The sequence below is a fragment of the Natator depressus genome, chromosome 19 (assembly GCF_965152275.1).
Source record: "Natator depressus isolate rNatDep1 chromosome 19, rNatDep2.hap1, whole genome shotgun sequence".
Taxonomy (NCBI): Eukaryota; Metazoa; Chordata; order Testudines; family Cheloniidae; genus Natator; species Natator depressus.
Genome location: NC_134252.1, coordinates 16,669,640 through 16,686,531, shown reverse-complemented (window position 1 = coordinate 16,686,531; position 16,892 = coordinate 16,669,640). Strand labels below are relative to the sequence as shown.

The following is a 16,892-nucleotide window of genomic DNA, read 5'->3' as shown; positions in this document are numbered from 1 at the left end:
ATTTAAATAGTCATGAGCACTATTCTAAAGAACAAAGTCTTTGCAGGGGCTGAATCAATCTTCCAGACTGTGATCTCACTTCTTTTGAGTTAGCATATGGATCTCCCCGTGGAGGGGGCTCACTTCCTGACAGAGTACCTGTAAGTCTCAGATCCCAATTCCTCCAGAGAAATCCTTCTGGAGTCTCCACTAAGGGTTTGTCTTCAGTGCCGGGGTAAGTCAACTTAAGTTACGCTACTCCAACTACGTGAATAGAGTCGACATAGCTGAGGTCGACTTATCCTGGTGTCTTCACTGCGCTGCGTCAACAGGAGAAGCTCTCTGGTTGACTTACCTTACTCTTCTCAGAGAGGTGGAGACCGGAGAGCGCTCTGCCGTCGATTTAGCGGGTCTTCACTAGTTCCCTGGTCTCAGTTCAGGAAGTGCTTTTGCTCTGTGCTGAACATCCAAGTTTTGTTGCTGCCAAATTTTTATTTCAGCATCCTGTTTGCAAAATTCCTTCAGGTCAGGCTACTTAAACCGCATTGGTGCCCAGGTAAAGGCATCCTTAGTTATCTTCCCACTGGAAGTTCTGCAAGCAATGTTGACCTGTTTACCCGGAGTGCTTCAAATGAATCCACCGATTTTTGCAGAAATCTTTTTACAGTCTGCGCTGCTCTCTCCACCTCCCCATTGCTCTGGGCATAATGTGGACTACTAGTACAATGTTCAAAATCAAAGTCCAGTGCAAATGCTAGGAACTTTTTGGAGGTAAATTGAGGCCCATTGTCAGATAGGAGGATTTGAGGAACCCCTTGCAAATTTTGACTTTAATTTCTGGATGGCCTGTGCTGATTAAGTCTGTGTAAGGGTAGCCAAGTCAATATAGATGTAATCAACTACAATCGAGTATGCATGTCCTTTCCAGAAAAACCTGTTGCTACTTGCTGCCAATGTCTGTGAGAATAATGATTCTGGCAACTTTTGTTTAATTATTTTATTGTGTTCCTCCTCTTTCCCCCCACCCCCACTGCTTTGTGCACACCTTGCAGCCCTCAACTAAGGTCTACATTTGGCTACTCAGACAGGACTACCAAACAGATTGTTGTGTTTATGCCCTGCACTTGTTCATACCTTGGTTTCCCTCGTGGATTTTGGAGAGTATCTCTTTCTGAAGTACCATAGGGATAAGAACGTGCCATCCTTTCAAAATCAGGCCATCAGCCATGTGAAGGTTCTGCCAATATGGCATTCGGTGTGTTGGGAGCTGATTCCTTCAACTCCACCGTCCTTGGAAAAGTTGAGTATGTTTCTGGCAAGTAAAAAGAAAAAAGAAAAGGAGTACTTGTGGCACCTTAGAGACTAACCAGTTTATTTGAGCATGAGCTTTCATAAGCTACAGCTCACTTCATCGGATGCATAGCATATTGTGGAAACTGCAGAAGACATTATATACACACAGAGACCATGAAACAAAACTTCCTCCCACCCCACTGTCCTGCTCGTAACAGCTTATCTAAAGTGATCATCAAGGGAGGGCCATTTCCAGCACAAATCCAGGTTCTCACCCTTCCCCCCGCCCCCCCCACAGACACACATACAAACTCACTCTCCTGCTGGTAATAGCCCATCCCTCTTTGAAACCTCTCTTTATAATGCGCATGATAATCAAGGTGGGTCATTTCCAGCACTAATCCAGGTTTTCTCACCACCGCCACCCCCCCCCACACACACACGCCCCTCCAAAAACCACACACACAAACTCACTCTCCTGCTGGCAATAGCTCATCTTACAATGTGCACAGCAATAATCCAAGTTTAACCAGAACGTCTTGGGGGGGGGGGGGCTGTAGGAAAAAAAAAAACAAGGGGAGATAGGCTACCTTGCATACTGACTTAACCACTCCCAGTCTCTATTCAAGCCCAAATTAATAGTATCCAATTTGCAAATGAATTCCAATTCAGCAGTTTCTCGCTGGAGTCTGGATTTGAAGTTTTTTTGCTTTAAGATAGCGACCCTCATGTCTGTGATTGCGTGACCAGAGAGATTGAAGTGTTCTCCGACTGGTTTATGAATGTTATAATTCTTAACATCTGATTTGTGTCCATTTATTCTTTTACGTAGAGACTGTCCAGTTTGACCAATGTACATGGCAGAGGGGCATTGCTGGCACATGATGGCATATATCACATTGGTGGATGTGCAGGTGAACGAGCCTCTGATAGTGTGGCTGATGTTGTTAGGCCCTGTGATGGTGTTCCCTGAATAGATATGTGGGCACAGTTGGCAACGGGCTTTGTTGCAAGGATAGGTTCCTGGGTTAGTGGTTCTGTTGTGTGGTATGTGGTTGTTGGTGAGTATTCGCTTCAGGTTGGGGGGCTGTCTGTAGGCAAGGACTGGCCTTTCACCCAAGATTTGTGAGAGTGTTGGGTCATCCTTCAGGATAGGTTGTAGATCCTTAATAATGCGTTGGAGGGGTTTTAGTTGGGGGCTGAAGGTGACGGCTAGTGGCGTTCTGTTATTTTCTTTGTTAGGCCTGTCCTGTAGTAGGTGACTTCTGGGAACTCTTCTGGCTCTATCAATCTGTTTCTTCACTTCCGCAGGTGGGTATTGTAGTTGTAAGAATGCTTGATAGAGATCTTGTAGGTGTTTGTCTCTGTCTGAGGGGTTGGAGCAAATGCGGTTGTATCGCAGAGCTTGGCTGTAGACGATGGATCGTGTGGTGTGGTCAGGGTGAAAGCTGGAGGCATGTAGGTAGGAATAGCGGTCAGTAGGTTTCCGGTATAGGGTGGTGTTGATGTGACCATCGTTTATTAGCACTGTAGTGTCCAGGAAGTGGATCTCTTGTGTGGACTGGACCAGGCTGAGGTTGATGGTGGGATGGAAATTGTTGAAATCATGGTGGAATTCCTCAAGGGCTTCTTTTCCATGGGTCCAGATGATGAAGATGTCATCAATATAGCGCAAGTAAAGTAGGGGCGTTAGGGGACGAGAGCTGAGGAAGCGTTGTTCTAAATCAGCCATAAAAATGTTGGCATACTGTGGGGCCATGCGGGTACCCATAGCAGTGCCGCTGATCTGAAGGTATACATTGTCCCCAAATGTAAAATAGTTATGGGTAAGGACAAAGTCACAAAGTTCAGCCACCAGGTTAGCCGTGACATTATCGGGGATAGTGTTCTTGACGGCTTGTAGTCCATCTTTGTGTGGAATGTTGGTGTAGAGGGCTTCTACATCCATAGTGGCCAGGATGGTGTTATCAGGAAGATCACCAATGGATTGTAGTTTCCTCAGGAAGTCAGTGGTGTCTCGAAGGTAGCTGGGAGTGCTGGTAGCGTAGGGCCTGAGGAGGGAGTCTACATACCCGGACAATCCTGCTGTCAGGGTGCCAATGCCTGAGATGATGGGGCGCCCAGGATTTCCAGGTTTATGGATCTTGGGTAGTAGATAGAATATCCCAGGTCGGAGTTCCAGGGGTGTGTCTGTGCGGATTTGATCTTGTGCTTTTTCAGGAAGTTTCTTGAGCAAATGCTGTAGATGCTTTTGGTAACTCTCAGTGGGATCAGAGGGTAATGGCTTGTAGAAAGTTGTGGCGGTTCAATGATGAGACAGAACACAGGTTTATCCAAGCAAGCAAGCTGGTTAGCTGAAAAGGGCTGCTGCCTGTCAGCTTTCCACCTTCCCTTTTATTATATTTCTCCCCCCTGCGCATTACCTACTTCCACCGCAAAAAGACACAACAAAGGAATACATGACTTTGATTAATATTCTTATTTTCCAGCCTCTATCTACTACAATCCTAATTCTCAGGCCTTGAGGCCAGGCCAAGGAAGCTTCCCACGATTACTGTCCTTTAATTAACTTCCCAGGGTTCATATCTGGTCCTCGTCCTTGGATGGAGCAATGTGTTGCTCCTACACAACGGTCAGGGTGTGCCCTGACTGTTTCCAGGTGGATGGACTAAACATGAACCCTTCATTCCCCCGATTTTTGTTTAATTATACTCGGCCATCTCATGGTAGCCGTCAATTTGCTTTTGCAAGCAATTTAACTCCCAGACTGACAAGGACATAACTCGGGGAGCTTGCCAGGGCGAATCTCTACAAAGCCTTAGCAAAGAGGGAATACATTGTACGCAGCAGCAGCAAAAAATAAGCTCAATGATCACAAACACAGCATAACCGAAAAGTTGTCGCAGCCATCCTAGAGATGGCAGCCAACCTGTAAGCCAATTCCAAAAGCCCTCAAACCCCACATCTTGACGTATGTGTGCCGTAAGATTGGCCAACTCGGCCAGTCTAGATTCTATGGAACGACTATTATCAGTTAAATTAAAACAACACATATGCCGAAACGTGGAACAGCCTAGGTGATGTTTTAAGAGCAGAAAATCAATGGCTGCTCTGTTATCCAAAATTGCATCCCTTAATTCGTGTTGCTCTGCGTTAAGTAGGGCAATTGCCTGGGATGTTGTGTTAATTGCCTTCGCTGCAAAGCACGCCAGGGCATTTAGGGTTCTGGCTGTATAAGTGGCAAGCCCGGGGACCCCAACAATGGAGGCCGCTAAAGCAGTATACTCAGCGCGACTAAAAAGCTCAACATCTGCAACACAATTATCTGAAAGGGGTACACTTCTTTTACTGTGCCTTTGGCTGGCAAAAGGCAATATAAGCGTCATTCTACTAAGACAGCAAAGGGTGCCATCACTTAAATTTGCAGGAATATAACTAAAGGTGCATGAGCCACAGGTAAAAAACCACCCTGATGGTAGGAAGATATGGCCATAATTGTATGAAACATTCACAGCGCGGGAACAATTTAAGAGGGGTTGAGGAATTTGCCGACAGCCCAAGGGCACCTTTGTACTAGTGCAGTTAACCACACGCGCACAGGTGACATTGTTGGCCCCGGCCGGGTACGGTGTGTGGAGGGATATAGCCGTGTGAGGCAAGGTATAGTTGGCCGGGCCCCAATTAGCCATGCCAGAGTACTGGGAAGAGAGATTCGCGTAAGCAGCGAGCATTGTCTCATTCCCTATTTCCTCAGGGTGATGACATACTGGTATAAGGCATGTACCTAACAATTCTCCGGCTGCTACAGAATCAGACAAACAAAAGTGGGTAACATTTGCTATTGAAGCCAATCTTTCCCATATGTTATATGTCATTCGGGCCCGTAACGGGGGAAGCGCTCCCGAGCCAACCCCTACAGGAAATAGCAGACACAAAAGGCATACAATCAGCACAGAATTAGCAGTGATTTGGGCGAGAATCGCCACAAACAAAGTCTCAGGAGTCTCTGGCTGTTGATTTGCTGCCAGTCTTCGTTGAGCCGCCGCGACCAATGCTTTTACTGCTCCCCATGTCACGGGCTGGCTTGGGACGCTACGCCTCTTCCGTTTCCGTCCCGCCGTTGTCGACCCGGGAGGCACCACGTTCTCCTCCAAGGTCAGCTGAAACTCCGGTATGGGGTTCGACAGCCCCTGGCGCCACGCCATGCTGTTTCAGTGCCGGTCGCACACACCGGGCTGGAACCCACAACGGTCCTGCAGGGAGAGACACAGCAGCATATCCCTGACCCCAAGTGATTAGAGGTACTGGGCCCAGCCACTGCGGATCGGGCAGCTGACGGTAAAAGACACGCGGTCTTTCCAGTACCTCAGATTTGTGAAAATGGCGATCCGCGGGGGTCTGCTGATCTGCGTTCAGCGTTAAATTATTTAAAGTAAACAAAAGGATATGCATTTGTTGTTGAATGTCTCCTAAGGTTCGGAGACGCAGCTCCCCTTGTTTTAATTGTTTATCAAGCAAGGTTTTGAGCGTGCGATTGGCACGTTCAACAATGGCTTGGCCCGTGGAATTATAAGGGATGCCGTGTTTAAGACGGACGTTCCATTGGGCGCAAAAAGTGGAGAGGGCTGTGGAGCAGTAAGCTGGGGCATTATCCGTTTTAATTTGGCTTGGGCGACCCATAACAGAAAAACAGGCTAGCAAATGGTGAATAACTTTAGCAGTGGCTTCCCCACGCTGTGGGGTTGCCCACAGAAATCCCGAATAAGTATCAACAGAAACATGTAAAAAGGAATAGGGGCGGAACTGTGGCACATGAGTGACATCCATTTGCCATAGCTGATTTGCTGCGGTACCTCTGGGGTTAACGGCATAAGAAAAAGTAGGAGCAGCAGCGGCACAGTGGGGGCAGGAACGAACAATGGAACGTGCATGATCAGCAGGAATGTGAAACTGCCGGGCCAAAACAGAGGCAGACTGATGGAAAAAGGCATGGCTTTCAATGGGGTCAGAAAAGAGGGAATTTACCTGACCACGTAACGCGCGATCAGCGCGTGCATTGCCCTCAGTGAGTGACCCAGGCAGAGGGGTATGACTGCGAATGTGAGCAACAAAATAAGGGAAATTACGAGTGGAAATAAGATATTGCAAAGACAAAAATAGGCGAAGGAGGTCCGCATCGACCTGAGGGGTAATGAGGGCAAGGGGTAAATGATCAATCACTTGATAAACATAATGGGTGTCCACAATTAAATTAAAGGGACAATCAGCGAAAAGTTGAAAGGCTAAAATAACAGCAGCCAGTTCTGAACGCTGCGCGGAACGCTGAGGCAGTGTAAAACGAGAACGCCAACGAGGGGGGTCACCTGATTGATAGGTGACGACACCTCGATGTGGAGAGCCATCAGTAAAAAGAGTAACAGCAGAAACAATGGGTTGAGAGCGGCTAAGACGATGAACAATTAGAGGCACCTTTTGTGTAATTACCAACCGAGGATCTTTTGGGGGATTATAAGAAATTTCTCCCACATAATCACAAAGAGCAACCTGCCAAGCCAAAGAGGTGTGGCACAAGGAATCAAATTCACTACGGGACAAGGGGAACACAATATCAACTAAATCAGTGCCAGTAAGTTGCACTGCACGGTGGCGGGCTTTACGAACAAGATCAGACAGGGCATCTAGATATGGGTAAATATTCCGAGGAGGAGTGGAGGAGAGGTACAGCCACTCTATGATAGAGACGGCTGTATTCGTACGGGGTACAAACAGAGCCGCAGTGGGCGTATGAGGGGTGGCAAGAAGAATCAGCCGTAGGGGACGGACCTCAGGGGGTCTGTCCACAAACTGCTGACTTAATGCTGCATTAATTTGTCGAATGCAGGCAATGTGCTCTTTAGTGATGGCAATAACTGCACCCGGTGCTCGGGCTCCACGTAGGAGCTCGAACAACGGCTGCAGCATTGAGGTGGGGAGACGAAAATAGGGCCGAATCCAATTTAAATGACCCAAAATCTGTTGTAATTTAACAAGGGTTAGGGGTTGAGGTAGAGTTAGTGCCGGACGAACCGGAGCAGCATAGGTTTGTAAAACCTTATGGCCGAGGTAGTGGTAGGGATAAGAGCGTTGGATTTTTTCTGGTGCCACCAACAGGCCATTTTGGCCGAGGATTTGAGACAAAGATTCAATCTGTTGTTCCGTGACCTGGGGACCACTAAGCAAAATGTCATCCATATAATGGTAGACCTTTAGCGTAGGGTACCGGGCACGAAAAGGGGTGAGGGCCCGATCCACAAAAAGCTGACACAAGGTTGGACTATTTTGCATTCCCTGGGGTAAGACCTTCCACTGATACCTTTGAGAGGGTTGCTGATTATTATATTGTGGCACCGTGAACGCGAATTTTTCGCGATCTTGTGGGCAAAGGGGGATGGTGAAAAAACAATCTTTTAAATCTAACACACAGAGCTGATCGGTTTGAGGAATTAAATTTGGATTTGGTAATCCATATTGCAAGGGGCCCATAGGTTGGATGCATTTATTTATTTCCCTTAAGTCATGCAACAGCCGCCATGCACAGGATTTTTTCTTAATAACGAACACCGGGGTGTTCCAGGGACTAGTAGAGCTTTCCAAGCGCTGTGCCAGCAAATGCTGCTGCACAAGCGATTGAAGCGCCTTTAGCTTTTCTAGAGGGAGGGGCCACTGGTCAATCCAGACGGGCTCTAAGGATTGCCATACCAAGGGCAATGCGGAGGGCAATGTGGGTGAGGGAGGATTTTGAGCCATTAGATATTAATATCGAGGGTGGTGTCCAGCTTTGTAAGTAAATCACGGCCCCAAATATTGAGGTGGACAGGGAGCACAAAAGGGCGGATAGTAGCAAGGGTACGGCCTCCCGGTGTAGAGACTGTGACCCAAGACAAACTCTGTCGCCCGGGTTTACTACCCCCGATCCCCCACAACTCTTTAGAAGGAACCGTAGGCCAACTAACCGGCCACTCTGGATCACGAATCACCGTAACGTCAGCTCCAGTGTCCACCAGCCCTGTGAAAGGAACATCATTTAAGAGAAGTGTTAACTGAGGTTTCGAGGGGCGGACTGACATTGTCAGAGCAATAAGTGGAGAGGACGCGCTGTGAGACGGCGAGTGAGACAACGTTGATCCAAAGCCGCCTCCGCCCCGAGTTCGATCCTCGGCAGCTGGCACCTGATAGGGGACTAAAATCAATTGTGCAATTGATCGTCCACGCGGGAGCGACTGTGGAAGATGAGTCCACACCTGAACCTTAATAATGCCGGTGTAATCGGCATCAATGACCCCGGGGATGACAAAAAAGCCCTGTTTCCCAGCATGAGAGCGAGGGAGAATGAGACCCACAAAGCCGGCAGGGAGAGGTCCCGTCACCTGGGTAGGTATGGCGCAGACCTCCCCTGGCAGCCGAAAATCAGTGTCCTCCTGCATGATCAAATCAAGCCCTGCACTTCCAGCAGTCGCCGCCCGCATAGAGTCTATGGATTTTAAGGCAGAGGAACGGTTGTCTGAGTGGGAAACACCCCCGTTTGGCCCTGGGTTCGGGGGGGACCCGCCGCGCGGTTTCCCGGCCCGCTACGACACTGATTAGCCCAGTGATAGCCCTTTTGACACTTGGGGCACTTTTTGGAGGGTCGGGCGGGTGCCTTTGATGAGCGGCACTCCCGCTGGAAGTGACCCTCCTTGCCACAGCGGTAACAACGCTTCCCCTCTTTCCCGGTTCTTTTTAGGGCGGCAGCCAGAACTCCAGCTTTATGTGCTTGGGTTTTGATGTTTTGGCACGCCCGTAGCATGTCTGAGAGCTCTAAAATGCCAGAGGCTTGCGCCGTCTGGAGAGCGTGGCGGCAATCCTCATTTGCATTTTCAACTGCCATTTTTAACAGGATCTCCTGAGCTGCCGCAGCGTTATCCACCTGTCGGAGGATAGCCTCCTGCAATCTGTTGGTAAAATCCAGAAAGGACTCTGATGCACCCTGATGGATACTAACAAAGCTTTTAGTAGGCTTGCCTGAATCCGGGACCTTCCGGAAAACATGCTGGGCGCAGGTGGAAATAAGGGGGAAGAGGGCCTGAGGGAGTTGAGTTTGCATCTCAACGGTAGCAAACGGTCCCTCCCCTGCCAAGTGCTCAAAAATAATACCTTCCGCTCTATGAATCTGGGCCTGGCGTTCCGCCTCCTGCCGATACTCACTAATCCAAATAACATATTGACTGGGTGACAGCATCATGCGCAACAGCGCCTTCCAATCTTCAGGGATCAGGGAGTATCCACTACCTAGCCCTTCAATGAGACCACGCACAAACGTGCTAGTCAGACCGAACTCGCGAATTGCTTTCTTTACCTCTCTAATCACCGAGTAAGGCAAACTGACCCAGGTTCCAACCGGGTTGCCCTGGCCATCGTTCTGCCAGGTCACCGGACAAACCGAGACCAGCTCAGCCAGCTCCTCTGCTGTAAGATCTGAGCGAGCCTTCGCTGCGTGAACCATTTGTTGCACCAGCGAAAGCCTCTGAGCAGATGCAGACGACCCCCTGGGGGGCCCCGAAGCATGGGGTTTCAGGGGGGGATGGTAATCACAGACCGGCTCTGGCGGGGAAGGTAAGGGAGGCGGTGGTAATAAAGGCACTGGGGGCGAAGCAGGGAGAGGGATGGCTGCAGGAGCCGACGGCGGTGGCGAAATCGGCAGCCCCTCTGTTGGTGCGGGAGAGGGTTCTTCCGAAGCGACACACTGTGCTGCATCGGTAGGAGGGGGGGTGGCTGCAGGAGCCGACGGGCGTGGCGAGATCACCAGCCTCGTGAGGGAGGGCCTGTCCGAGGCAACACGCTGTATCGCATCGCGGCAGAGGTGCCAGGCATGTAAAGCCTGCACGGGCGCCCGAGGCTCTTCATGCAATGTCTGGCCCAACCGCTCCCAGTCCGCTAGCTTAAGGGTTCCGGCTTCAGGGTACCACGGGCACTGGGCACTCACCTCCTGTAGCAGGAGAGTGAGTTCTCGAGCGGGGCAGTCATGCTGAGCCTTACGCAGCAGATACTGTAGCTCATTGCGGTGTTGCACTTGCAAAGCAGAGAGGGAGCTTCCCATACTTACCACAATGAAAAATACTCACCGGGATCCGCGAAGCGGATGAGTGACGCGTCTGAAACCCTTGCCGGGCGAGGTGAGTGCTGAGGGCCCCACGTTTGGGCGCCAGTTGTGGCGGTTCAATGATGAGACAGAACACAGGTTTATCCAAGCAAGCAAGCTGGTTAGCTGAAAAGGGCTGCTGCCTGTCAGCTTTCCACCTTCCCTTTTATTATATTTCTCCCCCCTGCGCATTACCTACTTCCACCGCAAAAAGACACAACAAAGGAATACATGACTTTGATTAATATTCTTATTTTCCAGCCTCTATCTACTACAATCCTAATTCTCAGGCCTTGAGGCCAGGCCAAGGAAGCTTCCCACGATTACTGTCCTTTAATTAACTTCCCAGGGTTCATATCTGGTCCTCGTCCTTGGATGGAGCAATGTGTTGCTCCTACACAACGGTCAGGGTGTGCCCTGACTGTTTCCAGGTGGATGGACTAAACATGAACCCTTCAGAAAGTGGTGTTGGAGAGCTGCCGAGCAGCCTCTTGTTCATATTCCGACCTATTCATGATGACAACAGCACCTCCTTTGTCAGCCTTTTTGATTATGATGTCAGAGTTGTTTCTGAGGCTGTGGATGGCATTGTGTTCTGCACGGCTGAGGTTATGGGGCAAGTGATGCTGCTTTTCCACAATTTCAGCCCGTGCACGTCGGCGGAAGCACTCTATGTAGAAGTCCAGTCTGCTGTTTCGACCTTCAGGAGGAGTCCACCTAGAATCCTTCTTTCTGTAATGTTGGTAGGCAGGCCTCTGTGGATCATTATGTTGTTCAGAGGTATTTTGGAAATATTCCTTGAGTCGGAGACATCGAAAATAGGATTCTAGGTCACCACAAAACTGTATCCTGTTCGAGGGGGTGGAGGGGCAGAAGGAGAGACCCCGAGATAGGACAGCTGCTTCTGCTGGGCTGAGAGTATAGTTGGATAGGTTAACAATATTGCTGGGTGGGTTGAGGGAACCATTGCTGTGGCCCCTTGTAGCCTGTAGTAGTTTAGAAAGTTTAGTGTCCTTTTTCTTTTGTAGAGAAGCAAAGTGTGCGTTGTAAATGGCTTGTCTAGTTTTGGTAAAATCCAGCCACGAGGAAGTTTGTGTGGAAGGTTGGTTTTTTATGAGAGTATCCATTTTTGAGAGCTCATTCTTAATCTTTCCCTGTTTGCTGTAGAGGATGTTGATCAGGTGATTCCGCAGTTTCTTTGAGAGCGTGTGGCACAAGCTGTCAGCATAGTCTGTGTGGTATGTAGATTGTAATGGATTTTTTACCTTCAGTCCTTTTGGTACGATGTCCATCTGTTTGCATTTGGAAAGGAAGATGATGTCTGTCTGTATCTGTACAAGTTTTTTCATGCAGTTGATAGATTTCCACTCCATGCGGCTAAATGCAGTGCCTTGCATAATGACAGGTTTCAGAGTAACAGCCGTGTTAGTCTGTATTCGTAAAAAGAAAAAAGAAAAGGAGGACTTGTGGCACCTTAGAGACTAACCAGTTTATTTGAGCATGAGCTTTCATGAGCTACAGCTCACTTCATCGGATGCATAGCATATTGTGGAAACTGCAGAAGACATTATATACACACAGAGACCATGAAACAAAACTTCCTCCCACCCCACTGTCCTGCTCATAACAGCTTATCTAAAGTGATCATCAAGGGAGGGCCATTTCCAGCACAAATCCAGGTTCTCACCCTTCCCCCCGCCCCCCCCACAGACACACATACAAACTCACTCTCCTGCTGGTAATAGCCCATCCCTCTTTGAAACCTCTCTTTATAATGCGCATGATAATCAAGGTGGGTCATTTCCAGCACTAATCCAGGTTTTCTCACCACCGCCACCCCCCCCCCCACACACACACACCCCTCCAAAAACCACACACACAAACTCACTCTCCTGCTGGCAATAGCTCATCTTACAATGTGCACAGCAATAATCCAAGTTTAACCAGAACGTCTTGGGGGGGGGGGGTTGTAGGAAAAAAAAAAAACAAGGGGAGATAGGCTACCTTGCATACTGACTTAACCACTCCCAGTCTCTATTCAAGCCCAAATTAATAGTATCCAATTTGCAAATGAATTCCAATTCAGCAGTTTCTCGCTGGAGTCTGGATTTGAAGTTTTTTTGCTTTAAGATAGCGACCCTCATGTCTGTGATTGCGTGACCAGAGAGATTGAAGTGTTCTCCGACTGGTTTATGAATGTTATAATTCTTAACATCTGATTTGTGTCCATTTATTCTTTTACGTAGAGACTGTCCAGTTTGACCAATGTACATGGCAGAGGGGCATTGCTGGCACATGATGGCATATATCACATTGGTGGATGTGCAGGTGAACGAGCCTCTGATAGTGTGGCTGATGTTGTTAGGCCCTGTGATGGTGTTCCCTGAATAGATATGTGGGCACAGTTGGCAACGGGCTTTGTTGCAAGGATAGGTTCCTGGGTTAGTGGTTCTGTTGTGTGGTATGTGGTTGTTGGTGAGTATTCGCTTCAGGTTGGGGGGCTGTCTGTAGGCAAGGACTGGCCTTTCACCCAAGATTTGTGAGAGTGTTGGGTCATCCTTCAGGATAGGTTGTAGATCCTTAATAATGCGTTGGAGGGGTTTTAGTTGGGGGCTGAAGGTGACGGCTAGTGGCGTTCTGTTATTTTCTTTGTTAGGCCTGTCCTGTAGTAGGTGACTTCTGGGAACTCTTCTGGCTCTATCAATCTGTTTCTTCACTTCCGCAGGTGGGTATTGTAGTTGTAAGAATGCTTGATAGAGATCTTGTAGGTGTTTGTCTCTGTCTGAGGGGTTGGAGCAAATGCGGTTGTATCGCAGAGCTTGGCTGTAGACGATGGATCGTGTGGTGTGGTCAGGGTGAAAGCTGGAGGCATGTAGGTAGGAATAGCGGTCAGTAGGTTTCCGGTATAGGGTGGTGTTGATGTGACCATCGTTTATTAGCACTGTAGTGTCCAGGAAGTGGATCTCTTGTGTGGACTGGACCAGGCTGAGGTTGATGGTGGGATGGAAATTGTTGAAATCATGGTGGAATTCCTCAAGGGCTTCTTTTCCATGGGTCCAGATGATGAAGATGTCATCAATATAGCGCAAGTAAAGTAGGGGCGTTAGGGGACGAGAGCTGAGGAAGCGTTGTTCTAAATCAGCCATAAAAATGTTGGCATACTGTGGGGCCATGCGGGTACCCATAGCAGTGCCGCTGATCTGAAGGTATACATTGTCCCCAAATGTAAAATAGTTATGGGTAAGGACAAAGTCACAAAGTTCAGCACCAGGTTAGCCGTGACATTATCGGGGATAGTGTTCTTGACGGGCTTGTAGTCCATCTTTGTGTGGAATGTTGGTGTAGAGGGCTTCTACATCCATAGTGGCCAGGATGGTGTTATCAGGAAGATCACCAATGGATTGTAGTTTCCTCAGGAAGTCAGTGGTGTTCTCGAAGGTAGCTGGGAGTGCTGGTAGCGTAGGGCCTGAGGAGGGAGTCTACATACCCGGACAATCCTGCTGTCAGGGTGCCAATGCCTGAGATGATGGGGCGCCCAGGATTTCCAGGTTTATGGATCTTGGGTAGTAGATAGAATATCCCAGGTCGGAGTTCCAGGGGTGTGTCTGTGCGGATTTGATCTTGTGCTTTTTCAGGAAGTTTCTTGAGCAAATGCTGTAGATGCTTTTGGTAACTCTCAGTGGGATCAGAGGGTAATGGCTTGTAGAAAAGTGGTGTTTGGAGAGCTGCCGAGCAGCCTCTTGTTCATATTCCGACCTATTCATGATGACAACAGCACCTCCTTTGTCAGCCTTTTTGATTATGATGTCAGAGTTGTTTCTGAGGCTGTGGATGGCATTGTGTTCTGCACGGCTGAGGTTATGGGGCAAGTGATGCTGCTTTTCCACAATTTCAGCCCGTGCACGTCGGCGGAAGCACTCTATGTAGAAGTCCAGTCTGCTGTTTCGACCTTCAGGAGGAGTCCACCTAGAATCCTTCTTTCTGTAATGTTGGTAGGCAGGCCTCTGTGGATCATTATGTTGTTCAGAGGTATTTTGGAAATATTCCTTGAGTCGGACGGCTAACCTGGTGGCTGAACTTTGTGACTTGTCCTTACCCATAATTATTTTACATTTGGGGACAAATGTATACCTTCAGATCAGCGGCACTGCTATGGGTACCCGCATGGCCCCACAGTATGCCAACATTTTTATGGCTGATTTAGAACAACGCTTCCTCAGCTCTCGTCCCCTAACGCCCCTACTTTACTTGCGCTATATTGATGACATCTTCATCATCTGACCCATGGAAAAGAAGCCCTTGAGGAATTCCACCATGATTTCAACAATTTCCATCCCACCATCAACCTCAGCCTGGTCCAGTCACACACAAGAGATCCACTTCCTGGACACTACAGTGCTAATAAACGATGGTCACATCAACACCACCCTATACCGGAAACCTACTGACCGCTATTCCTACCTACATGCCTCCAGCTTTCACCCTGACCACACCACACGATCCATCGTCTACAGCCAAGCTCTGCGATACAACCGCATTTGCTCCAACCCCTCAGACAGAGACAAACACCTACAAGATCTCTATCAAGCATTCTTACAACTACAATACCCACCTGCGGAAGTGAAGAAACAGATTGATAGAGCCAGAAGAGTTCCCAGAAGTCACCTACTACAGGAACAGGCCTAACAAAGAAATAACAGAACGCCACTAGCCGTCACCTTCAGCCCCCAACTAAAACCCCTCCAACGCATTATTAAGGATCTACAACCTATCCTGAAGGATGACCCAACACTCTCACAAATCTTGGTGAAAGGCCAGTCCTTGCCTACAGACAGCCCCCCAACCTGAAGCGAATACTCACCAACAACCACATACCACACAACAGAACCACTAACCCAGGAACCTATCCTTGCAACAAAGCCCGTTGCCAACTGTGCCCACATATCTATTCAGGGAACACCATCACAGGGCCTAACAACATCAGCCACACTATCAGAGGCTCGTTCACCTGCACATCCACCAATGTGATATATGCCATCATGTGCCAGCAATGCCCCTCTGCCATGTACATTGGTCAAACTGGACAGTCTCTACGTAAAAGAATAAATGGACACAAATCAGATGTTAAGAATTATAACATTCATAAACCAGTCGGAGAACACTTCAATCTCTCTGGTCACGCAATCACAGACATGAGGGTCGCTATCTTAAAGCAAAAAAACTTCAAATCCAGACTCCAGCGAGAAACTGCTGAATTGGAATTCATTTGCAAATTGGATACTATTAATTTGGGCTTGAATAGAGACTGGAGTGGTTAAGTCAGTATGCAAGGTAGCCTATCTCCCCTTGTTTTTTTTTTTCCTAAACCCCCCCCCCCCCAAGACGTTCTGGTTAAACTTGGATTATTGCTGTGCACATTGTAAGATGAGCTATTGCCAGCAGGAGAGTGAGTTTGTGTGTGTGGTTTTTGGAGGGGTGTGTGTGTGTGTGTGGGGGGGGGGTGGCGGTGGTGAGAAAACCTGGATTAGTGCTGGAAAATGACCCACCTTGATTATCATGCGCATTATAAAGAGAGGTTTCAAAGAGGGATGGGCTATTACCAGCAGGAGAGTGAGTTTGTATGTGTGTCTGTGGGGGGGGCGGGGGGAAGGGTGAGAACCTGGATTTGTGCTGGAAATGGCCCTCCTTGATGATCACTTTAGATAAGCTGTTACGAGCAGGACAGTGGGGTGGGAGGAAGTTTTGTTTCATGGTCTCTGTGTGTATATAATGTCTTCTGCAGTTTCCACGATATGCTATGCATCCGATGAAGTGAGCTGTAGCTCATGAAAGCTCATGCTCAAATAAACTGGTTAGTCTCTAAGGTGCCACAAGTCCTCCTTTTCTTTTTTTCTTTTTACGAATACAGACTAACACGGCTGTTACTCTGAAACCTGTCATTATGCAAGGCACTGCATTTAGCCGCATGGAGTGGAAATCTATCAACTGCATGAAAAAACTTGTACAGATACAGACAGACATCATCTTCCTTTCCAAATGCAAACAGATGGACATCGTACCAAAAGGACTGAAGGTAAAAAATCCATTACAATCTACATACCGCACAGACTATGCTGACAGCTTGTGCCACACGCTCTCAAAGAAACTGCGGAATCACCTGATCAACATCCTCTACAGCAAACAGGGAAAGATTAAGAATGAGCTCTCAAAAATGGATACTCTCATAAAAAACCAACCTTCCACACAAACTTCCTCGTGGCTGGATTTTACCAAACTAGACAAGCCATTTACAACGCACACTTTGCTTCTCTACAAAAGAAAAAGGACACTAAACTTTCTAAACTACTACAGGCTACAAGGGGCCACAGCAATGGTTCCCTCATCCCACCCAGCAATATTGTTAACCTATCCAACTATACTCTCAGCCCAGCAGAAGCAGCTGTCCTATCTCGGGTCTCTCCTT

The 16,892-nt window shown here is 48.3% G+C and overlaps 1 long non-coding RNA gene across 2 annotated transcripts; it reads right to left on the bottom strand.

The window, feature by feature from the left end:
- Positions 1 to 4,409: 4,409 nt before the first annotated feature.
- Positions 4,410 to 10,550, bottom strand: LOC141974508 (uncharacterized). 2 transcript variants are annotated; one of them, XR_012635756.1, is made up of 4 exons: positions 10,413 to 10,550; positions 8,265 to 8,317; positions 6,298 to 6,364; positions 4,410 to 5,525 (listed from the first exon to the last, which is right to left on the bottom strand). It is a non-coding gene; the product is annotated as an uncharacterized LOC141974508 (long non-coding RNA). The 2 variants fall into 2 exon arrangements; XR_012635757.1 differs by lacking the exon at positions 6,298 to 6,364 and having other exon boundaries at positions 4,414 to 5,525.
- Positions 10,551 to 16,892: the final 6,342 nt, after the last annotated feature.